A 24,770-nucleotide genomic window follows, 5' to 3' on the forward strand; every position below is an offset into this window, starting at 1 on the left:
AACAGAGTTTGCCGTTAGCCATGCATCTGGTGAAACATTGGGGCAGCTTTATATCTCAGTAAGTACCTCAATCAAATGGCAATCCCCAGTCTAGTCCCACATCAGAGTCAGGCGATTTTAACTTCGCTCCCTTTGCCGCATTTCTTTCCGCATTGTTTGCAGGAAAAACCTATCACCAGGTGGACACACACTGTTTTGAGTGGCAAAGAGCTAAGAAGTCAACCTTTCACTTCTCCAACATCCCCACCTCACTGACGCTCACCTGGGTGAAGTCTCACTCCTAACCTTTCTTTCCTGTCTTTGCAGGTTCACTGTGTGGACACCAACCTGCCTTACCTAGATTCCCAATCACAAACTGGGCCACCAAGGCGGTTCTGCTTGAGTAGATTTATAATGGGGGGGGGGGGGGGGGGGGGGGAGGAGCTGCGAGATTTGCGATGCTCGGGATGCCTCGCGGGATCCCCTTGGACGTCGTGGACCGCGCCCTCACGGAATACGACACAGATTTACATATTTAAATGAGCAGGTAGGCTCTTTAAATATGTCAGCGCCTGATTCTCCCGAGACCCGGGATCGATGCCCACGCCCGGGAGGCCTCGCCATGGCCTTGTGGTCCACACAAACGTGGACCAGGTGCAATGGCATCGGGGGGGGAGGGTCTTCAAGGCCATCGGAGGCCCCCCCAGTGGTCGGGCTCGGAGCAGGGTGATACCCTGGGACTCCCGCTACCACCAGAGCACCCTGGCAGTGACACCCGGGGTCCCAGGGTGACACTGCCAGGCTGGCAGTACCCAGGTGGCAGATTGCCATGCCAGAAATCGGGTCCAGTGTGCCCTGCCCATATGAGGTGCGATGAAGGGGGCTCGAGGACCCCCGAACAGGTAGGTTAGGGCATTGGTGGGGGGGGGGTTCAGAGGCCACGGTGGGGGAGGGGGGGGGGTCGAGAGATCCGGGCAGAATTCAAAAATAGCACCCCGATCTCGTCTTGCACGGACGAGCTCAGGAAATGGAGGTAAATGTGGCCTCAGCTGAACGTTCCTCGCCCAAGGCCAAAAGAAAACGTTCTGATTTGATTTGATTTATTATTGTCACATGTATTAGTGTACAGTGAAAAGTATTGTTTCTTGCATGCTGTACAAACAATGCATACCGTACATAGGGAAGGAAGGAGAGACTGCAGAATATAATGTTACAGTTATAGCAAGGTGTAGAGAAAAGATCAACTTAATACGAGGTAGGTCCATTCAAATGTCTGCTGGCAGTAGGGAAGAAGCTGTTCTTGAGTCGGTTGGTACGTGACCTCAAACTTTGGTATCTTTTTCCTGACGGAAGAAGGTGGAAGAGAGTATGTCCGGGGTGCGTGGGGTCCTTAATTATTCTGGCTGCCTTTCCGAGGCAGCGGGAATTATAGACAGAGTCGATGGATGGGAGGCTGGTTTGCGCGATGGACTGGGCTACATTCACGATCTTTTGTAGTTTCCTGCGGTCTTGGGCAGAGCAGGCTCCATACCAAGCTGCGATACAACCAGAAAGAATGCTTTCTATGGCGCATCTGTAGAAGTTGGCGAGGGTCGTAGCTGACATGCCAAATTTCCTGAGCCTTCTGAGACAAAACGTTTGATAGCGGGACCATTCTCTGTGCTGCTGGTGCCAGGAGACACCTTGCTTCACACGGTCAAAATGGGACTGTTTTCCCCACCGTTATATCGCGTCCTGGATTGTTATTATTTTACAGACAGAATTACAAGACATCCTTGGCACATTCACATCCACTCCATTCATAAACACAGTCCTTGAAATAACTTCATGCCAGAATTAGTGGCTGAGGGCATAACACATTTTTGAAAAGAAAAACAAGTTTATTCTTCGGGTAAAGTAGCTGATAAGAGGATTTTCCGACAACCAGTTGTGTATGTACGCTTAAGATTTTGTTTTGGGGAACCTTTGGATCACTGTGACAAAAGAGAGATAGGCGGAACGAGGAACAAAAATCAAATATGCGACCATGAAATGCAGTAAAACAAACTAAAAGTGGTTCACCTTCAAGAGAAGGCGTTATCCCCACTTGGTACAGCCCACATTGCGCTGTGGTTTGCTCTTATGCCCTCCAGCAAGCTCACTCAGTTGTGTGTTTTTAACTAACAAATTAAAGCCACATCACTTTCCCACAGCAATCAGCTGGGATGAAAAACATAGAAAATAGGAGGAGGCCCTTCAGCCCCTCGAGCCAGCTGTGCCATTCATGATGATCATGGCTGTTCCTCAGTCTCAAAGCCATACTCCCGTGCTCTCCCCACACCCAGAGTGTTGTAATCTATCTATCTCCTTCTTAAATCATAGAATCTACAGTGCAAAAGGAGGCCACTCGGCCCATCGAGTCTGCACCGGCTCCCAGAAAGAGCGCCCCACCCAAGCCCACGCCTCCACCCCCACCCTATCCCCGTAACCCCATCCAACCTTTTTGGACACTAACGGCAATTTAGCCTAGCCAATTCACCTAACCTGCACATCTTTGGACCATGGGAGGAAACCGGAGCACCCGGAGGAAACCCACGCAGACACGGGGTGAACGTGCAGACTCCGCACAGACAGTGACCCAAGCCAGGAGTGGAACCTGGGACCCTGGAGCTGTGAAGCAACAGTGGTAACCACTGTGCTACACTAAATATATTCAGTGCCACCCGTGAAGGGGATCATATGATGCAGGCGCAGGAATTGCAGCGTTTCCGTGAGCTCTGGCGTTGGTCATCCTTCATCCTCACATTTATCCTGTTTATACGGTCCATATTTACCTCATGCGGGAGTGAATACTCCGTAGTGTGTCCCTGGAAGATTTCTGGCTGAGCGTTGATGACAAAATGCAGAGGAATCCGATGAAAATTGTCAAAGAAAGACAACCGAGGTGGAGTTGACACCTCAACGTGACAACTCGATCCCTCCACCAGGTCTTGATCCGGCGCTTATGAAAGCACTGCAGATGGCGACTGCAAACATTGTTAAAGTCATTGACGATAAACTTGGCTGGTTAGCAGAAATTATTAATTCTCACGAGACCGACCTGCAGGATACTAGTAAGAGGCTCGATGGAACGGAGAGAATCCCAACTCTCGAACATGCAACTTGCCTCCGCTGAAGCCGGCTTGGCAATCCTTGGAAAACCATCGAGGTGGTCTGCCAGAAATCTGGGGGGGATCTGGGGAACCGAAGCCGGAAGAAAATTGCCCGGGTCGTCGGTCTGCCAGAAGGAGTGGAGCATAAGCTCCCTGTTAACTTGTTTGAGAGCTGGCTGCCATGTTTTCTTTAGCTGGATGTATTAAGTTGGAAAGGGCACATCTTACGCTGTCTTTGAGGCAGAGGGACAGTCAGCGTCCCATAATGATCCATTTTCATAACTTCGGAGATTGCCAAAGAGGTGCCGAGGCGTGGTGGGACCTGGCTCGGAGGGGCATAGGGTCCGTTTCCTCTGAGATTTCTCGGCGACGACGCAACAGAAAGGCAGAGGCTTCGATGAAGTTAGAAAAGTACTCAAGGTTGTTGGAGTGAATGATGCTCTGCTTTATCCTGTTATATCGAGGGTGATGTCTGACTATTCCGTAAAGTAATTCAACAATCCGGCTAAGGCCTTGGCTTTGCGAACTCCTTGGAAGGCAATAACTTGGGTGCAACAGTCTGCAGATCATTGTAAAATCTGGACTCTATCTCTCTTATAATGCTTCCTGCCTGATCTTATGTTGCTATTTATCATGTTAGCAGGGAGGTGTTGGCAATCGAGCACCATACTGAATGTTTCATCCTCAAGCGTCTCAGGGACTTCCACTTATCTTGAATGGAAAACGCCCTTTAGCTTCCTGCGTGCTTTTTCTAGCTAAGGGGCGTGCTGTGTAAGTGGTCTGGTAATAGGACTGTGTGCTAGATATCCACCTTTTTTTCTTATTATCTGTACTTTTATGATGGTAATCTGTGCTTCAATCATGATAAATAGGAGTAGTACCACTGTCGGGAGGAGGGCGCGTGCTTTCGAGTCTTCCTGGGTAGAGTCAATGTGGGGGTGGGGCATTTGACATCCATTTTCATTCTGGCTAATCTTGCCACCTTCTGAGGAGTATGTCTCCCGCATGTAATGATGGAAAACTTTGTAGGAATAGCTAGCCACACAGGTCCTCACATGCGCTGAGGACCATCTCCTTGGAATGAATGTCATCATGATTTATTTGGGTTGTTTTTTTATTTTGGGGTTAAAGAATTATTAACTGGATCCTACAATGGTACAGGCAGTCTCTTATCCGAGAAAAATAAGTTATATTGTGTCTACGGTGCCTCTGGTGTGACTGGAGGTGGGGGAGGTGTTTTGGTGCATGCTGGAACGTGGCGTGAAAGTCTTATCCGATATTTTCTCTGTCTGATTGGGCAATGACGGGAGCTGCATTGAAAATCTGCTCTTGGAATGCGCGGGGAGTACATCATTCTGTTAAGAGAAATAACATCTTGCCTTTCCTCAAAAAGGAGAACGTCGACATTCATTTAGATGACACGAGGGGCACTTAAAGTTAAGGTGGGGCAGGATTTTCTTTTGCCTCGTTCTCGACCAGTAGTCAGGGCGTAGCATTATTAATCAACAAAAATCTGCCTTTCAAAGTAGAGAACTGTGTGAAGGACAAAGGGGGAGGAGGATACGTGATTGCCAAAGGACTTTATATGGTATGGGGTATTGTCATGGTAATGAGTGAGTGTGCCCCACCAAATTATTTCCCCAATTTTGTTACTAATGTCTTAATGGATTTTTACTAATTTGGTGTTGGCTAATCCCTTTATCGGGGGGAATTCAATTGTAACCTTAACCCCCTTAGGTGGAAAAACTCCCAGTAACCAGATACACCCCTACCCAACAGGCAAGGGCTCGAGCATCAGTTTGTAAGGAGGTGGGGCACTTTTTAAAAAAATGTATTTTATTACAAGCATGCAGCAAAACAGGTTACAGCAGATAAACACCCCGGGTAACATACTTCCCAACAATCAACTATAGTCTATACAGATTTTTCCCCTTTTTCACGCTCCCCCTCCCTCCCCTCTCCCTCCTCATTCCACCCCCGCCCCCGGTGACGAACAGCTCCTCAAACACGGTCACAAACATCCCCCACCTTTTCTCAAACCTGTCTGAAGAGCCCCTTAACTCATACTTTATCTTCTCTAACCGCAGGAAGTCACACAGGTCACCCAACCATGCCACTACCCCCTGTGGCGATGCCGACCGCCACTCCAGCAAAATTTGTCGCCGTGCAATCAGAGAGGCGAAGGCCAAGACATCGGCCTTCCTCCTCTCCATGAGCTCCGGCTTCTCTGAAACCCCAAATAGCACCACCAAAGGGGCCGGGTCCACTCCCTCCTCCACTATCCTGGCTAAGACTGCGAACACTCCCGTCCAGAATCTTCCCAATTCTTCACACTGGTGCCCGCCCACACCTCTCACACTCATCTGCTACCCCCTGAAGGAAGTCATATGCACCCTGTGCACCACCTTAAACTGTATCAGTCTCATCCTTGCACAAGAGGAAGTCCCGAGGAGGTGGGGGACTTAATGTGTGGAGAAAACTGCATCCTCAGGATTCACTTTTTCCCCCCCGTACTCCTCATCAATGTCATATTTGTTCATGCCAAGAGCTATCCTCCACTTGGTAGCCTCCTGCTGAAAGGCAATATTGTGATCTCCGACCATGCTGCGGTGTTTCTAGAGCTTTTGCTTGTTATACGAGGTCATAAGCTTGGAAACAAATCCAGTAGATACCTGGCCTCTGTGACTAGAAAGAAGGCTGACTCCACGTCCATTCCCACTGTGCTAGACTCGAAGGGCAATAGAATGATATAACAGAGGATATCAACACAGCATTTAAGGGTTTTCATACTGATTTATGTAAAACAAGAGCATGCTGGGGATGCACTGATACTCATGGGAGTGCTTCTTCTCTTGAGCTCCCAGCCATTTCCAAAGGACCAAAAGGTTGGTCCTGAATGCTCCTATTTCTAAAGAGGAGGCGGTTCTTGCCATGAAGGAGATTCAATCTGGTAAGGCCCCAGAGCCTGATGGTTTGGGATGTGAGTTTTCCCAAAGAATTTAGACTCACAAATGGATCGTTGATTGGCATGGGTCACTCATTGAAGCAGGTATGCTGTTGCAGATGCTCCGAAAAGCGAATCTTTCCATAACTCTTAAAGGCAAGCATGAATCCTGAAGAGTGTGCATCCTGTGGCCAATTTCGCTCCTGAACGTAGATTCAAAATTGTCATCGGACGTGTTTCATAGAATTTACAGTGCAGAAGGAGGCCATTCGGCCAATCGAGTCTACACCGGCCCCTGAAAAAGCACCCTACCCAACCCCACGCCTCCACTCTATCCCCAGCAAGCCCACCTAACTTTTTGGACACTACAGAGCAATTTAGCTTGGTCAATCCACCCAACCCCCACATTTTTGGACTGTGGGAGGAAACTGGAGCACCCGGAGGAAACCCACGCAGACAGGGGGAGAACGTGCAGACTCCACACGGACAGTGACCCAATCTGGGAATCGGACCCGGATCCCTGGCACTGTGAAGCAACAGTGCTAACCACTGTGCTACTGTGCTCTTAATGGGGTGCCTGGAGGAAACACTCCCTTTGATCACGCAGAGCAATCAAACTGGGTTCATAAAAGGCCAGAATTCATGTAACAATGTCAGGAGATTATTGAACATGATTCAGGGGCGAACTTCTCCGGAAGCGGCGCGATGTCCGCCGACTGGCGTCCAAAACGGCACAAATCAGTCGGGCATCGCGCTGCCCCAACGGTGCGGAATGCTCCGCATCTTGGGGGGTCGAGCCCCAACGTTAAGGGGCTAGGTCGGCGCCGGACGAATTTCCACTCCGCCAGCTGGCGGAAAAAGCCTATGGTGCCCTGCCAGCTGGCGCGAAACTGACATTGCCAGGCGGCACATGCGCGGGAGCGTTAGCGGCCGCTGACGGCATTCCCGCGCATGCGCTGTGGAGGGAGTCTCTTCCGCCTCCTCCATGGTGGAGACCGTGGCGAAGGCGGAAGGAAAAGAATGGGTAGCACGGTAGCACAAGTGGTTATCACTGTGGCTTCACAGCGCCAGGGTCCCAGGTTCGATTCCCCGCTGGGTCACTGTCTGTGCGGAGTTTGCACGTTCTCCCCGTGTCCGCGTGGGTTTCCTCCGGGTGCTCCGGTTTCCTCCCACAGTCCAAAGACGTGCAGGTTAGGTGGATTGGCCATGCTAAATTACCCGTAGTGTCCATAAAGGTTGGGAGGGGTTATTGGGTTGCGGGGATAAGGTGGAAGTGAGGGATTAATGTGGGTCGGTGCAGACTCGATGGGCCGAATGGCCTCCTTCTGCACTGTATGTTCTATGTAATCTATGTAATCTATGTAATGCCCCCACGGCACAGGCCCGCCCGCGGATCGGTGGGCCCCGGGGCCAGATCGCCCCGCGCCCCCCCCCCCCCCCAGGACCCCGGAGCCCGCCCGCGCCACCTTGTCCTGCCGGTAAGGTAGGTGGTTTAATCTCCGCCGACAGGACAGGCATTTTAGCGGCGGGACTTTAGGGGCAGCACGGTAGCCTTGTGGATAGCACAATTGCTTCACAGCTCCAGGGTCCCAGGTTCGATTCTGGCTTGGGTCACTGTCTGTGCGAGTCTGCACGTCCTACCTCCCCGTGTGTGCGTGGGTTTCCTCCGGGTGCTCCGGTTTCCTCCCACAGTCCAAAGATGTGCGGGTTAGGTGGATTGGCCATGATAAATTGCCCTTAGTGTCCAAAATTGCCCTTAGTGTTGGGTGGGGTTACTGGGTTATGGGGATAGGGTGGCGGTATTGACCTTGGGTGGGGTGCTCTTTCCAAGAGCCGGTGCAGACTCGATGGGCTGAATGGCCTCCTTCTGCTCTGTAAATTCTATGATGACTTCGGCCCAACCAGGCCGGAGAATTGCGCGGGGGGGCCCGCCAACCGGCGCGGCTCGATTCCCGCCCCCGCTGAATCTCCGGTGCCGGAGACTTCGGCAACCGGCGGGGGCGGGATTCACGCCAGCCCCCGGCGATTCTCCGACCCGGCGGGGGGTTGGAGAATCTCGCCCCAGGTCTTTCAAAAACACCACATTGGATGAGATTGTGATCTCCTTAGATGCAGAGAAAGCTTTTGACCGTGTGGAATGGAATTATGTATTTTGTGCGTTGCAGAGGTTGGGTGGGGAGGGGAGTCTGGTAAGTGGATACAGGCGCTGACGGACATTTGTGGGTCTGAGAATTTCTGTCTCCAGCGAGGGACTTGGCAGGGGTGCCCATTACTGTTTGGAGCCATAGAGCCCCTGGCGGAGGCAATGAGACAGGATCTTTAGGCTTTTGGGTTACACAGTGGAGGGAAAACAGCACAAGATCACACTTGATGCGGATGACTTGATGTTGCTATGTGTGGCTGAGCTGGACGTTTCTGTTCCTGCTATTATTGATGTGGTGGATAGAGTTAGGATCGGTTTCCCATTGACTGCACTCCTCATCTCCGTGAAACCCGTGCTCCGGCGTGGGACTGGAATATCCAGCCAGTAAATCCCGCCCTTAGTCTTTTCCCGGGCTCCAAAATTAATTTTACAAAGCCGGAGACTATGCCGTTGGATGGGCTCAGAGTGAGATCTCGCCCCTTACCTAATTTTCCTTAACTGGTCCTCTTCGTAGTTTATTTATCTGGGGATTGCCATTACTCCCTCCTTCAAACATTTGTATGGGGCAAACTCCCCCTGTTATTTGCATCCATGAAGCTTTGTTAGTCTCCCTTGCCGGTTGGGCAGGATAGCGCTGATTAAATATGAATGTGTTGCCTAGGTGATTGTATGCTTTACAGATGCTGCTAATCTTGTTGTCTGTTAGGGTCCCAAAGGAAATCAATGGGATGTTCAGTTCATTTGTATGGAACAAAAAGCTTTGCTTGAAAAGAGTGGGGGGGGGGGGGGGTGGAATATAGGGGTGCCGAATATTAAAATGATTCAATTAGCCTCTCATCTTAGGTTTATAGGGGACTAGGTCAGAGAGCAGGCCTCCTCCATTTGGCTCGACATTCAAGCAGGCCAGTTTGTATACTCCTTACAATCTCTGCTACTTTACAGGGATTCCAATGCGGGGTCTGCCAAGTGTGAGTATCCTATGATTTTCAGAACTCTGAAGAGCTTGGAGGATGGTCCAACATCTGGAAGGGAGATCAAAATTAATTTCTGCTCTCTTACCCATTCAGGGAAACCCGGATTTCTTACCAGGTCTTCTGGACCATGGGTTCGATATCTCGAGAGGTATTTCTAGGCTGGGAAACGTGTTCAGTGGTGCTTCCTTGTCATCTTGTGAGCAACTATGCCAACAATGTGGCACCCCGAGATATTCCTTTTTAAAATAGCTACAACCTACGGTAGCACAGTGGTTAGCACAGTTGCTTCCCAGCTCCAGGGTCCCAGGCTCTCAGGTTCGATTCCCGGTTTGGGTCACTGTCTGTGCGGAGTCTGCACGTTCTCCCCGTGTCTGCGTGGGTTTCCTCCGGGTGCTCCGGTTTCCTCCCACAAGTCCAAAGATGTGGAGGTTAGGTGGATTGGCTATGCTAAAATGCCCTTCGTGTCCAAAAAAGTTGGGTGGGGTTACTGGGTTACAGGGATAGGGTGGAGGCGTGGGCTTAAGTGGGGTGCTCTTTCCAAGGTCCGGTGCAGACTCGATGGGCCGAATGGCCTCCTTCTGCACTGTAAACTGTATGAAAAAAAACCCGAGAGACTTTATCCTTAATAAGACAGCAATGCATCTTGACACTTCAGTCTCCCCGGTGCAAATAGTCCAGATTTCTGTGGAACCTAAGCAATTAATCAGCAGGTTTTAAGATACTTTGTGTTCTAGATCCTCTGAGCATTAGATTAGATTTAGATTTGTCACGTGTACTGAGGTACAGTGAAAAGTATTGTCCTGCATCAAGTCCAGGCAGATCACTCCATACATAAAAACATTAATATATGAGGATACAAAATGAAAATACATAAGCATAGACAGTGGTTGAAGTTGACGGTATATAGTGCTACAACTGTAGAGAAGATGCGTAGAACAATTAGTTTAGTCCATAAGATCAGTTCAGTCCATAAGAGGGCCAGTCGGGAGTCTGGCAACAGTAGGAAAAAGATGTTTATGAATCTATTGGTGCGTGTTCTCAAACATTTGTATCTTCTGCCGATGGAGGAGGTTGGAAGAGAGAATAGCCTGGGTGGGAGGGGTCTTTGATCATGCTTCCCGCTTTCCCATTGCAGCTGGAGGTGTAGACAGAGTCAATGGATGGGAGGCGGACTCGCGTGATGAGTATATTGGAAACAGTAGGGTCTTGGGAAAAAGAGTTGCGGTCAATATTGACAGGTCAGTGACTTGGCCTCCACAGCCTTCTGTGGGAGAGAATTTCAGTGGGTCACCACCCCCAGAGGTAGAGGTTTCCCCTCATCTTCATCCTAAATAGCCTACCCCATATCCTGAGGATGTGACTCCTTGTTCTATACCTTCCAGCCAGAGGAAGCAACATCCCTGCATCCAGTCTGTCGAGCCCTGCCGCAATTTTATATCTTTCAATCTGATCCCCTCTCACTGTTCTAAATTCCTGTGAATACGGGCGCAGTCGACCCAATCTCTCCTCATATGACAATCCTGCCATCTCAGGAATCAGTGTGGTGAACCTTCCCTGCACTCCCTCTATGGCAAGTATATCCGTGCTTAGATAGTGAGACCATAATACTCCAGATGTGGTCTCACCAAGGTTCAGTCCAGCTGCAGCAAGACATGCTTGCTCCTGTACTCACATCCTCTTCCAATGAAGGTCAACATATCAATTGGCTTCTTTTTTTTTAATTAAATATTTTATTGAAAATTTTTGGTCAACCAACACAGTACATTGTGCATCCTTTACACAATATTATAACAACACAAATAACAATGACCTATTTTATAAACAAAAAAATAAATAAATAATAAATAACAAAAATGAAAACTAGCCCTAATTGGCAATTGCCTTATCACAAGTAACACTCTCCAAAAATATAATTTAACAGTCCAATATATAATTATCTGTAGCAACGACCTATACATACTATACAGTATATATTAACAACCCTGAGAGTCCTTCTGGTTCCTCCCTCCCCCCCCCCCCCCCCGCCCCCGATCCTGGGCTGCTGCTGCTGCCTTCTTTTTTCCATTCCGTCTATCTTTCTGCGAGGTATTCGACGAACGGTTGCCACCGCCTGGTGAACCCTTGAGCCGACCCCCTTAGGACGAACTTAATCCGCTCCAGCTTTATAAACCCCGCCATGTCATTTATCCAGGTCTCCACCCCCGGGGGCTTGGCTTCTTTCCACATTAGCAATATCCTGCGCCGGGCTACTAGGGACGCAAAGGCCAAAACATCGGCCTCTCTCGCCTCCTGCACTCCCGGCTCTTGTGCAACCCCAAATATAGCCAACCCCCAGCTTGGTTCGACCCGGACTCCTACTACTTTTGAAAGCACCTTTGTCATCCCCATCCAAAACCCCTGTAGTGCCGGGCATGACCAAAACATATGGGTATGATTCGCTGGGCTTCTCGAGCACCTCGCACACCTATCCTCCACCCCAAAAAATTTACTGAGCCGTGCTCCAGTCATATGCGCCCTGTGTAATACCTTAAACTGAATCAGGCTTAGCCTGGCACACGAGGACGACGAGTTTAACCTGCTTAGGGCATCTGCCCACAGCCCCTCCTCTATCTCCTCCCCCAGCTCTTCTTCCCATTTCCCTTTTAGTTCATCTACCATAGTCTCCCCTTCGTCCCTCATTTCCCTATATATATCTGACACCTTACCATCCCCCACCCATGTCTTTGAGATCACTCTGTCCTGCACCTCTTGTGTCGGGAGCTGCGGGAATTCCCTCACCTGTTGCCTCGCAAAAGCCCTCAGTTGCATATACCTGAATGCATTCCCTTGGGGCAACCCATATTTCTCGGTCAGCGCTCCCAGACTCGCGAACTTCCCATCCACAAACAGATCTTTCAGTTGCGTTATTCCTGCTCTTTGCCACATTCCATATCCCCCATCCATTCCCCCCGGGGCAAACCTATGATTGTTTCTTATCGGGGACCCCCCCAAGGCTCCAGTCTTTCCCCTATGACGTCTCCACTGTCCCCAAATCTTCAGTGTAACCACCACCACCGGGCTTGTGGTGTAGTTCCTCGGTGAGAACGGCAATGGGGCTGTCACCATAGCCTGTAGGCTAGTCCCCATACAGGACGCCCTCTCTAATCTCTTCCACGCCGCTCCCTCCTCCTCTCCCATCCACTTACTCACCGTTGAAATATTAGCGGCCCAATAATACTCACTTAGGCTCGGTAGTGCCAGCCCCCCCCATCCCTGCTACGCTGTAAGAATCCCTTCCTCACTCTCGGGGTCTTCCCGGACCACACAAAACCCATGATGCTCTTTTCAATCCTTTTAAAAAAAGCCTTCGTGATCACCACCGGGAGGCACTGAAACACAAAGAGGAATCTCGGGAGGACCACCATCTTAACCGCCTGCACCCTCCCTGCCAGTGACAGGGATACCATATCCCATCTCTTGAAATCCTCCTCCATCTGTTCCACCAGCCGCGTTAAATTTAACCTATGCAATGTGCCCCAATTCTTAGCTATCTGGATCCCCAGGTAACGAAAGTCCCTTGTTACCTTCCTCAACGGTAGGTCCTCTATTTCTCTACTCTGCTCCCCTGGATGCACCACAAACAACTCACTTTTCCCCATGTTCAATTTATACCCTGAAAAATCCCCAAACTCCCCAAGTATCCGCATTATTTCTGGCATCCCCTCCGCCGGGTCTGCCACGTATAGTAGCAAATCGTCCGCATACAAAGATACCCGGTGTTCTTCTCCTCCCCTAAGTACTCCCCTCCACTTCTTGGAACCCCTCAACGCTATCGCCAGGGGCTCAATCGCCAGTGCAAACAATAATGGGGACAGAGGGCATCCCTGCCTTGTCCCTCTATGGAGCCGAAAATATGCAGATCCCCGTCCATTCGTGACCACGCTCGCCACTGGGGCCCTATACAACAGCTGCACCCATCTAACATACCCCTCTCCAAAACCAAATCTCCTCAACACCTCCCACAAATAATCCCACTCCACTCTATCAAATGCTTTCTCGGCATCCATCGCCACTACTATCTCCGTTTCTCCCTCTGGTGGGGCCATCATCATTACCCCTAACAACCCCCGTATATTCGTGTTCAGCTGTCTCCCCTTCACAAACCCAGTTTGGTCCTCGTGGACCACCCCCGGGACACATTCCTCTATTCTCATTGCCATTACCTTGGCCAGGATCTTGGCATCTACATTTAGGAGGGAAATAGGTCTATAGGACCCGCATTGTAGCGGGTCCTTTTCCTTCTTTAAGAGAAGCGATATCGTTGCTTCAGACATAGTCGGGGGCAGTTGTCCCCTCTCCTTTGCCTCATTAAAGGTCCTCGTCAGTACCGGGGCGAGCAAGTCCACATATTTTCTATAGAATTCGACTGGGAATCCATCCGGTCCAGGGGCCTTTCCCGCCTGCATGCTCCTAATTCCTTTCACCACTTCTTCTACCTCGATCTGTGCTCCCAGTCCCACCCTTTCCTGCTCTTCCACCTTGGGAAATTCCAGCCGATCCAAGAAGCCCATCATTCTCTCCCTCCCATCCGGGGGTTGAGCTTCATATAATTTTTTATAAAATGTCTTGAACACTCCATTCACTCTCTCCGCTCCCCGCTCCATCTCTCCTTCCTCATCCCTCACTCCCCCTATTTCCCTCGCTGCTCCCCTTTTCCTCAATTGGTGTGCCAGCAACCTGCTCGCCTTCTCCCCATATTCGTACTGTACACCCTGTGCCTTCCTCCATTGTGCCTCTGCAGTGCCCGTAGTCAGCAAGTCAAATTCTACATGTAGCCTTTGCCTTTCCCTGTACAGTCCCTCCTCCGGTGCTTCCGCATATTGTCTGTCCACCCTCAAAAGTTCTTGCAGCAACCGCTCCCGTTCCTTACTCTCTTGCTTCCCTTTATGTGCCCTTATTGATATCAGCTCCCCTCTAACCACCACCTTCAACGCCTCCCAGACCACTCCCACCTGGACCTCCCCATTATCATTGAGTTCCAAGTACTTTTCAATGCACCCCCTCACCCTTAGACACCCCCCCCCTCATCTGCCATTAGTCCCATGTCCATTCTCCAGGGTGGGCGCCCTTCTGTTTCCTCCCCTATCTCCAAGTCCACCCAGTGTGGAGCGTGATCCGAAATGGCTATAGCCGTATACTCCGTTCCCCTCACCTTCGGGATCAATGCCCTACCCAGCACAAAAAAGTCTATTCGCGAGTAGACTTTATGGACATCGGAGAAAAACGAGAACTCCTTACTCCTAGGTCTGCTAAATCTCCACGGGTCTACACCTCCCACATAAAATCTTTAAGTACCTTGGCTGCTGCCGGCCTCTTTCCAGTCCTGGACTTCGACCTATCCAGCCCTGGTTCCAACACCGTATTAAAATCTCCCCCCATTATCAGCTTTCCCATCTCTAGGTCCGGAATGCGTCCTAGCATCCGCCTCATAAAATTGGCATCATCCCAGTTCGGGGCATATACGTTTACCAAAACCACCGTCTCCCCCTGTAGTTTGCCACTCACCATCACGTATCTGCCCCCGTTATCCGCCACTATAGTCTTTGCCTCGAACATTACCCGCTTCCCCACTAATATAGCCACCCCCCTGTTTTTCGCATCTAGCCCCGAATGGAACACCTGCCCCACCCATCCTTTGCGTAGCCTAACCTGGTCTATCAGTTTCAGGTGCGTTTCCTGTAACATAACCACATCTGCCTTAAGTTTCTTAAGGTGTGCGAGTACCCGTGCCCTCTTTATCGGCCCGTTCAGCCCTCTCACGTTCCACGTGATCAGCCAAGTTGGGGGGCTTCCTACCCCCCCCCCCCCCCCCTTGTCGATTAGTCATCACCTTTTTCCAGCTCCTCACCCGGTTCCCACGCAGCTGTATCTCCCCCAGGCGGTGCCCCCCCGCCCATCCTCTCCCATACCAGCTCCCCCCTCTCCCCAGCAGCAGCAACCCAGTAATTCCCCCCTCCCACCCCCCCGCTAGATCCCCCGCTAGCGTAATTACTCCCCCCATGTTGCTCCCAGAGGTCAGCAAACTCTGGCCGACCTCGGCTTCCCCCCGTGACCTCGGCTCGCACCGTGCGACGCCCCCTCCTTCCTGCTTCTCTATTCCCGCCATGATTATCATAGCGCGGGAACCAAGCCCGCGCTTCTCCCTTGGCCCCGCCCCCAATGGCCAACGCCCCATCTCCTCCACCTCCCCCATCACCACCTGTGGGAGAGAGAAAAGTTACCACATCGCAGGATTAGTACATAAAACTCCTCTTTCCCCCCTTTTTAACCCCCTTCTTTGCCCCCCACATTCGCCCCACCACTTTGTTCAAACGTTCTTTTTAATAACCCGCTCATTCCAGTTTTTCTTCCACAATAAAAGTCCACGCTTCATCCGCCGTCTCAAAGTAGTGGTGCCTCCCTCGATATGTGACCCACAGTCTTGCCGGTTGCAGCATTCCAAATTTTATCTTCTTTTTATGAAGCACCGCCTTGGCCCGATTAAAGCTCGCCCTCCTTCTCGCCACCTCCGCACTCCAGTCTTGATAAACGCGGATCACCGCGTTCTCCCATTTACTGCTCCGAGTTTTCTTCGCCCATCTAAGGACCATTTCTCTATCCTTAAAACGGAGGAATCTCACCACTATGGCTCTGGGAATTTCTCCTGCTCTCGGTCCTCGCGCCATCACTCGGTATGCTCCCTCCACCTCCAACGGACCCGCCGGGGCCTCCGCTCCCATTAACGAGTGCAGCATCGTGCTCACATTTGCCCCGACGTCCGCTCCCTCCACACCTTCAGGAAGACCAAGAATCCTCAGGTTGTTCCTCCTTGCGTTGTTTTCCAGTGCCTCCAACCTTTCCACACATAGTTTCTGATGTGCCTCCTGCGTCTCCGTCTTCACCACCAGGCCCTGTATGTCGTCCTCATTCTCGGCTGCCTTTGCCTTCACGACCCGAAGCTCCCGCTCCTGGGTCTTTTGTTCCTCCTTTAGCCCTTCGATCGCCTGTAGTATCGGGGCCAACAGCTCTTTCTTCATTTCCTTTTTGATCTCTTCCACACAGCATTTCAAGAACTCTTGTTGTTCAGGGCCCCATGTTAAACTGCCACCTTCCGACGCCATCTTGGTTTTTGCTTGCCTTCCTTGCTGCTGTTCTAAAGGATCCACTGCAATCCGGCCACTTTCTCCTCCTTTTTCCATCCGTATCCAGGGGGGATTCCCTTCTGGTTTACCACACAGTGTTTTTAGCCGTCAAAATTGCCGTTGGGGCTCCTATCAAGAGCCCAAAAGTCCGTTTCACCGGGAGCTGCCGAAACGTGCGACTCAGCTGGTCATCGCCGCACCCGGAAGTGTCAATTGGCTTCTTAACTGCTTGCTGTATCTGCATGCTTAATTTATGTGACTGGCGACTCGGCACCCAGGTCCCTTTGTACGTCAACATTTCCCAATCTATCACCATTTAAATAATATTCTGACATTCTGTTTTTCCAACCAAAGTGGATAGCTTCACATTTATCCACATTATACTGCATCTACCCTGTATTTGCCCACTCACTCAACTTGTCTAAATCACTTTGAAGCCTCTTATTTCATAGAATTTACAGTGCAGAAGGAGGCCATTCGGCCCATCGAGTCTGCACCAGCTCTTGGAAAGAGCACCCTACCCAACGTCAACACCTCCACCCTATCCCCATAACCCAGTAACCCCACCCAACACGAAGGGCAATTTTGGACACTAAGGGCAATTTAGCACGGCCAATCCACCTAACCTGCACACCTTTGGACTGTGGGAGGAAACCGGAGCACCCGGAGGAAACCCACGCACACACGGGGAGGATGTGCAGACTCCGCACAGACAGTGACCCAAGCCGGAATCGAACCTGGGACCCTGGAGCTGTGAGGCAATTGTGCTATCCACAATGCTACCGTGCTGCCCACGGTAACATCCTCTTCACCACTCTTATTATCAGCAAGTTTTGTGCCATTAGCAAACTTGGAAATATTACTTTTGGCTCCCTCATCCAAATCGATTCTCCGGCCCACGATGGGCCGAAGTCCCGCTGCTGGAATGCCAGTCCCGCCAACGAGAATCAAACCACCTCTCACACCGGCGGGACAAGGCGGCGCAGGTGGGCTCCGATCTTGGGGGCGGGGGCGGGCACGGGGCGATCTGGCCCCGGGGGGTGCACCCACAGTGGCCTGGGCCGCGATCGGGGTCCACCGATCCGCGGGTGGACCTGTGCCGTGGGGGCCCTCTTTTCCCATGCCTCGACCACAGCCTTCACCACGGCCGGCTCGGAAGAGACCCCCCTGCGCATGCGCGGGGATGATGTCAGCAGCCGCTGATGCTCCCGCGCATGCGCGGACTTCTGACGGCCGGCGAAGTCCTTTCGGCCCCGGCTGGCATGGCGTCAAAGGCCTTTCCCGCCGGCCGGCGGCGCACCAACCAATCCGGCGCAGGCCTAGCCCCTCAAGGTGAGGGCTTGGCCCCTAAAGGTGCGGAGAAATCCGCACCTTTGGGGCGGCCCGACACTGGAGTGGTTCCCGCCACTCCATCCCAACAGGACCCCCCGCCCCGCAGGGGAGAATCCCGGCCCAGATGTAACACCCCTCTGGGATCAAAGCAATTTTGAACATCACAAAGGAAACAATGTAATCAGAGATCGATGAGCTGAAGTCATGCTCAATATGAATACATAGTCGTGTTAGAAACAATTCAACTTAAAGGTATCTTGTACAATCAAGACTAAATAAAGTTACTTTACAATAATGTCATATAAACTTAATAACTGCTAGAAGGGGTATATAAACCCTAAAAAAGGGGACAGCCAGCAGAGTCAGCTCTCATAGCTCGGTACATGGGATGGATAGAACATAGCAACCGAGCAGAGCAGCGAATCCATCTGAGGAAGACCAAAAGCTAAAGAAGAGAGGTTGTCAAGGTGGACCTGAAAGTCTTTTCAGCCAACCAGAAGAATCCAGAAGCAAGATCTTTTTACTTTTCTGTAAAGACAGTGATTGCATCTTTTAAAAGAAAAAATGTAATAATAAATAAACTTAAAATTTTTAACCTGAAACATTGGTTATTACAAACTCTACTTTCCTTACTTAGAAACGCAGGACCCAGGACATCGATTCTACTAAGTGGTAAGTAGGTAAAATTCTTCTATGAAGATATGGGTTATACTGGGGGATAACTTGAAAATATAGTTTGACCTGAATAGCACCCACCTAAGTCTGCATAGGAGTCAGGGAGTGAGAATCCCTGTTCACCATTTCGAATGTCTTACTGATCCTTTTTGGTTTAGGGGAATTCTAAGAATAGTGGTGAGTTTTTACTTCAAAGGCTCGACGTGCCATCTTTAAAGGGCGCCCCAATCCGCACGAAAAATAACCTCCCTCCCAACCCCTATATCCATGGAGGAACTCCTCCTCCAGCATCGGACGATCCTCCCGCCCACCCACCAAGCAACGATCTGGTCACTCCCCTACCCCCACAGAGGTATCGGGGCTCTTCCCTCCCCCATTGCCACCCCCCCACCACATAAGGGGAACCCCCCCAAACTGGGCTCACCAAAGGCACTGTCAGGTTTGCACTGCCACCTTGGTACTGCCACCATGGCACTAGATCAGCACTGCCAGGGTGCCAGAGAGCAATGCCAGGGCACTGCTCGGCCAAGTCCCTCAGCACAAGGGGGCAATGCATACATGCACAGCCCAGCATGGTCATCACAACTGGTGGAGGGGTGAGGCTGGGTGGGTGGGGGGACTCAACAGCATCAAGCCCTTTGATGATATAATTTATTTAAAGGCGTCTCACGGGATTTGCGCCCACGGCTAAGAGCCACTAAATCACGCCCCTTATATGCGACTTTATCAGAAGCTTTCTGGAACTCCAAGTATACAATTCCACTGGTTCACCCGGATCTATTCTGCTAGTTAGAGCCTCAAAAATCTCCAGTAGGTTTGTCAAACACGATTTCCCGGTCAGAAATCCATGTTGACTTTGTCCAACCCTGGTGTTAATTTCTAAGTGTCCTATGACATCCTCAACCCTCCAGTCAGTGTTCCAGAAGCTTTTCCCTGGAATCTCCAGGAGTTGCAGATTAACCTCCAGGTCGCTGCTGCTAACAACGCAAGAGGAGCGGGGGAAAATAGGGATGACAAACAAAACTTTTTTTCTTTCAATTATTTTTGGACATTTAATTATGAGTTGCAGGTGAGGAAAAGCTAGTTTATGGACAGGCTGCCTTGCCTGTTCTGTTTCTATTTAGCGGAAGGAAGGTTGTGCATCGACAGGATTGACAAATACTGAGAGAGCGGGGGGAGGGGGTCCGAGGTCATCTTACATCGTTGAAATCCCTGGGAGTGCAGCCAACCAGAGCTAACAACTCTATGGCCAGTGATGGGAGGATCATCGATGCCTTGCCGATACCAACCACATCCAGAGAGCAACTAATGAAGGGGGAAAAAAAACATAATTCTGATGGGTCTTTTTACTAAAAATGTTTAGAACCTATAAATATCATCTCATCGTAATGTAAACAGACTACTAAAAGTGAAGGAAGATTACAATTATGGCATGACTTCTGCAAATAAATACTGTCTGTTTTACAGCTGGTAATTATTCTCAACTGAATACACACCGCCCGTCTGGATTAATGCATTAGCCTTGCACTGTCAAATTAAAATCCTATAGCTACTAACCATGTACTGAGGAGAATCAGTGGGAGGGGAGGAGAGAGAAGTGGGAGGGAGGGGAAGAAAGAAATGGGGAGGAGTATTTCCAGATACGATAATACGGCATATAGGATGCTTGCCTTTATTAGCTGAGGCATAGAACACAAGAGCAGGGAGATCATGCAGGAATTATATAAAATGCTGGTTGGGCTGGAGTAGTGCGTGCAGATCTGGTCACCACATTATAGGAAGAATGCGATTGCACTGGAGGGGTTGCAGAGGAGATTCACCAGTGTGCTGCCTGGGCTCGAGGGTCTGAGCTATGACGATTGATTAATATGCTGAGGCTGCTTTCCATGCAGAAGCGAAGGTTGAGAGGGGACCTGTTAGAGATGTATAAGATTATGATAGGGTGGATAGGAAGGACCTTATTCCATTAGTAAGGGTGACAATAACCTGGGGGCATAGATTTAAGTAAGAGCTAAAAGGAGAGTTGAGGAGAAATATTTTCACCCAGAGAGAGGTGGGAGTCTGGAACTCGTTGCCTGAAAGGGTGGGGAGTCCGAAACTTTCACAACATTTAAAAAAAAAAAATTTTGAGTACCCAATTCATTTTTTCCAATTAAGGGGCAATTTAGCGCAGCCAATCCACCTACCCGGCACATTTTTTGAGTTGTGGGGGTGAAACCCACACAAACACGGGGAGAATGTGCAAACTCCACACGGCCAGTGACCCAGAGCCAGGATCGAACCTGGGACCTCGGTGTCGTGAGGCAGCAATGCTAACCACTGCGCCACCGTGCTGCCCTAACTCTCACAACATATTTAGATATTCACTTGCACTGCCATAACCTCCAGGGCTGTGGGCCAAGCAATGAAAAATGGTATTAGTGTAGTCAGATCGATGTTGACCAGCATGGAACGGTGGGCCAAATGGCCTCCTTCTGTGCTGTAAACCTCTTGGAATCTATGAATTTTACTCTTACTCTCCTCAGCACAAGAAGAACTCACATGGTGAGCGGGAGCTTAGATACTTTCAACAAGGTCCTTGTCAGCATGCCCAGAGGTGCTTTACAGAAAGCTGATGGGATAGCAGTAGAGGAAGTTGAGACAAAGTGATAGATTGGCGTGATCAAAAATCTGTAAGAAAGAATTGTCATTGGCAGGTTTTCAAAGTCAGGGAGAAATGCAAATCGGTGGATGGGCCAATGCCCTTCCTAAAATAGCCCAATGCACCTTTCACACAGCTACAGTTATGCAACCATCTGCTATATCGGTTACATTTAGCACCTCAGGAAGGATGTATTGGAGTGGGGGGCCACACAGATTTACCGGGGCGCAAAGAGTTACATTCTGAGGACAGGTTGCATTCCCTCGAACATAGAAGATTAAGGGCTCATCAAATTGAGGTGTTTGAGATGATTAAAGGGAATTGGGAGACATAAACTATCGTCCGCTAGGGAGTCCAGAGCTTGTGAGCATAACCTTAAAATTAAAGCGAGATAATATCTGAAAGCACTTCTTGGCACACTGGGTGGTGGAAATCTAGAAATCTCTACCCGTTAAGGCTGGATGGTCAGTAAAACAATTCCAAAATGGAGGTCAGTGGATTTTTGTTAGGCAATGGTATGAAGGGTGATGGACTGAATGCAGGTAGATGATGTTAAGATAGCTGAACAGTCGAGGGGATGAATGACCTACCTTTATTCCCATGTCCATCTGATCAGGTAGACCAATGGCTCAAAGACTTGGCCATTAAGCAACAGAAGCTGCAGTGATCTTATGCCTCATCTCATTCTACCATTGAATTTATACATAGAACAGCCATTCGGTCCATCGAGTCTGCACTGACCACTTAAACCCTCACTTGCACCCTATCCCCGTAACCCAATAACCCCACCTAAGCGTTTTGGTCACGAAGGGCAATTTATCATGGTCAATTCACTGAACCTGCACGTCTTTGGACTGTGGGAGGAAACCGGAGCACCCGGGGGAAACCCACACACACACGGGGAGAACGTGCAGACTCCGCACAGACAGTGACCCAGCCGGGGAATCGAACCTGGGACCCTGGCGGCTGTGAAGCCACAGTGCTATCTACTTGTGCTACCGTGCTGCCCACGGAATTTGTAATTCAATTTCAGTCAGAGGGGATACTCGCAAGAGAGCAAGTGAAGGTAAGCTTGGGGTGGAGCATAATTTCTCAGTGCTCAAGTGGGAGCTGTACAACAGTTCTGACACCTGAATAATGTGCAAACCAAAGCAAAGGCCCAAGCTGATCAAATTAACAGTTACTACTTACACAAGAAGATAAGAAAGATTGGCTCGCTTCATTAACTTCATATTCATCACTTTTTGGCAACCTCGTCACGTTCAATAAAGGCGGTTCCCAATGACTTGGCAAATATTATCCACGCACATTACAGTTATAGAGTGTTATTATTATGCATCTTCTTATTTAAATCCAGTTCTGATGTCATCGGTAAGTGCTGCAACATCATTAGTTGTTGTTACCTGTGTATATTTGTATTTAACTTTAATTTGTCCTAATTCTGTCCTTACTGTTATTTCAATGTTTAACCAGCTGCTCCTAGTTTTGAGTCCATACTGTATTTTAAACTTCATTATTTTTATTTATTAAAGATGATCAACTTTCATCACATCTTTTCAACTACGATTTTTGTGGTCAAGTTACTACAATTACAAAGAGGAAAGTGCAGCAATGACGCACGTTTATATTTTTGGATCATTTCCCAGTAATCACAAAAAGGGTCAGATTCAGCCTTCTTCTCACCAGGCTCTACGACCCCATTGACAAACTCTCAACTTGTCCAAGACTCTGCATCCTCACCTGCACCAAGCCCAGTTTGCCTTCAGTTGCAGGACTCACCAACCCAGCCTTCAATCCACGTCCACCAGCTTACAGAATTGAAAATTTCCCAGGATGTGGGCTTCACCACCATCTTTTGTTGCCCAGAGAAGCCAGCCGAGCCTTCTTCCTGAACTATGAGCTAAACATTGCAGTGAGGCAGTTCAGACTCAACCATATTGCTGTGGGACTGGAGTCACATACAGATAGATATGGATAGTAGGACAATGGTGAACGGGTTTGGGTTTAATAATCCCCTCCACACCCCTATTTCTACAACCTCCTCCTGTCTTACATCCCAGCGTACATCCTGCAACATCCCAGTGTACATCCTGCAATTTGGGACTACACTTAAAAATAATAATAATTAATAACAATCTTTATTAGTGTCAATGGAGGCTTACATTAACACTGCAATGAAGTTACTGTGAAAATCCCCTAGTTGCCACATTCTAGTGCTTGCTCAGGTACACTGAGGGAGAATTAAGAATGTCCAATTCACCCTAACAAGCACGTCTAACAAGCACGTCTTTCGGGAATTGTGGGAGGAAATCAGAGCACCCGGAGGAATCCCACGCAGACACGGGGAGAACATGCAGACTCCACACAGATAGTGACCCAATCGGGAATCGAACCCGGGTCTTTGGCGCTGTGAAGTAACAGTGCTAAAGACTGTGCTACCGTGCCGACTGCACCTCCAGCTCGGATAAAGCCTTCAACAATATTACTGTTGTGATTGGGAACTCTCTCCCTTCAGGCCTCGTCATTCTCAGCCCGCCTTCAACCCCTTATTCTTTCAATCATCATTCCCAACCCTTTCATTGATTCATCAGGGGCCCATTCAATCTCTGTGCATTGCCTCTAGACCTCTCTAACCGAGCTCCGATCCATTGTTCATGGTGAAAAACACTAAACAATGCCCTTCTCTAATTCTTCCCTCGAAGCTCAAGAGAATTCCTTCCCTCCCACAAACAATCCAAAGCCAAGATTGGCACAACCTCTTTTCTCTATTATGCAACAAACTGTGCATAGATATTAGGGACTTAAAATATAATAATAATCTTTATTGTCACAAGTAGGCTTACATTAACACTGCAATGAAGTTACTGTGAAAATCCCCTAGTCGCCACATTCCGATGCCTGTTTGGTTACACTGAGGGAGAATTCAGAATGTCCAAACTACCTAACAGCACATCTTTCGGGACTTGTGGGAGGAAACCGGAGCACCCGGAGGAAACCCGCGCAGACACGGAGAAACGTGCAGACTCCGCACAGACTGTGACCCAAGCCGGGAATTGAACCTGGGACCCTGGTGATGTGAAGCAACAGTGCTAACCACTGTGCTGCCATGCCACCCCACAATGGTTCTCAATTTTTAACGAAGTATCATATTTGTGACCCAAGAACATGATAAATTCAGACTGTGATAGCTATAATATTGATCAACTGGCAGGAATGGGATAAGATATCTGTTACTGGATCCTCTGAAGCAAATGTCCTCAGACTGCACTGACTGTTGCAGTAACTAAACCTTCCTGGTTACTATACGCGAGATCCAGGAATTTCCATTCAAACACAGGAATTTCATTTCAGGATCGGCCGGTAGCTAAAGAAAATATAAAGTACCCTGTCCAATCCAGATATTTATCCTGGCACGCCCTGCGTTATGTCAAATATGGCCCACATTTCTCACTACGCCGTAGGGAGCTGGAGTCTCAACTGGGTGAGGACAAGTCAGTGACCCAAGAAGGGATCACAGCATTAATTCAAACAAATCAATGGTTTACTGATTAAAATTCAAAGTGGAAACCAATGGATTTCCAATTAATAATAAAAAAAAGAATTCTGCTGCCCAATTTCCATTTCAGAAACGCAAGAACAGGCAAAAATGGAGGTAACATTGTTCAAGAATATTGACCCCTTGAATTTCAAATGTGTGTTGAAAAGATAATCAAGTGTATTCTTGAGTGTACACTTTGGAGAGCTCAGGTGAGATTTATCCCAGACATTACAATAACAGGCACAAATCCAAT

General features: G+C 49.4%; 1 protein-coding gene across 1 annotated transcript in view; it reads right to left on the minus strand.

Moving 5' to 3' along the window:
- The window catches only part of LOC140393726 (ethanolamine kinase 1-like), a 117,377-nt gene that overhangs the window by 78,642 nt on the left and 13,965 nt on the right, over positions 1–24,770 (minus strand).

The sequence above is a fragment of the Scyliorhinus torazame genome, chromosome 17 (genome assembly GCF_047496885.1).
Source record: "Scyliorhinus torazame isolate Kashiwa2021f chromosome 17, sScyTor2.1, whole genome shotgun sequence".
Taxonomy (NCBI): Eukaryota; Metazoa; Chordata; class Chondrichthyes; order Carcharhiniformes; family Scyliorhinidae; genus Scyliorhinus; species Scyliorhinus torazame.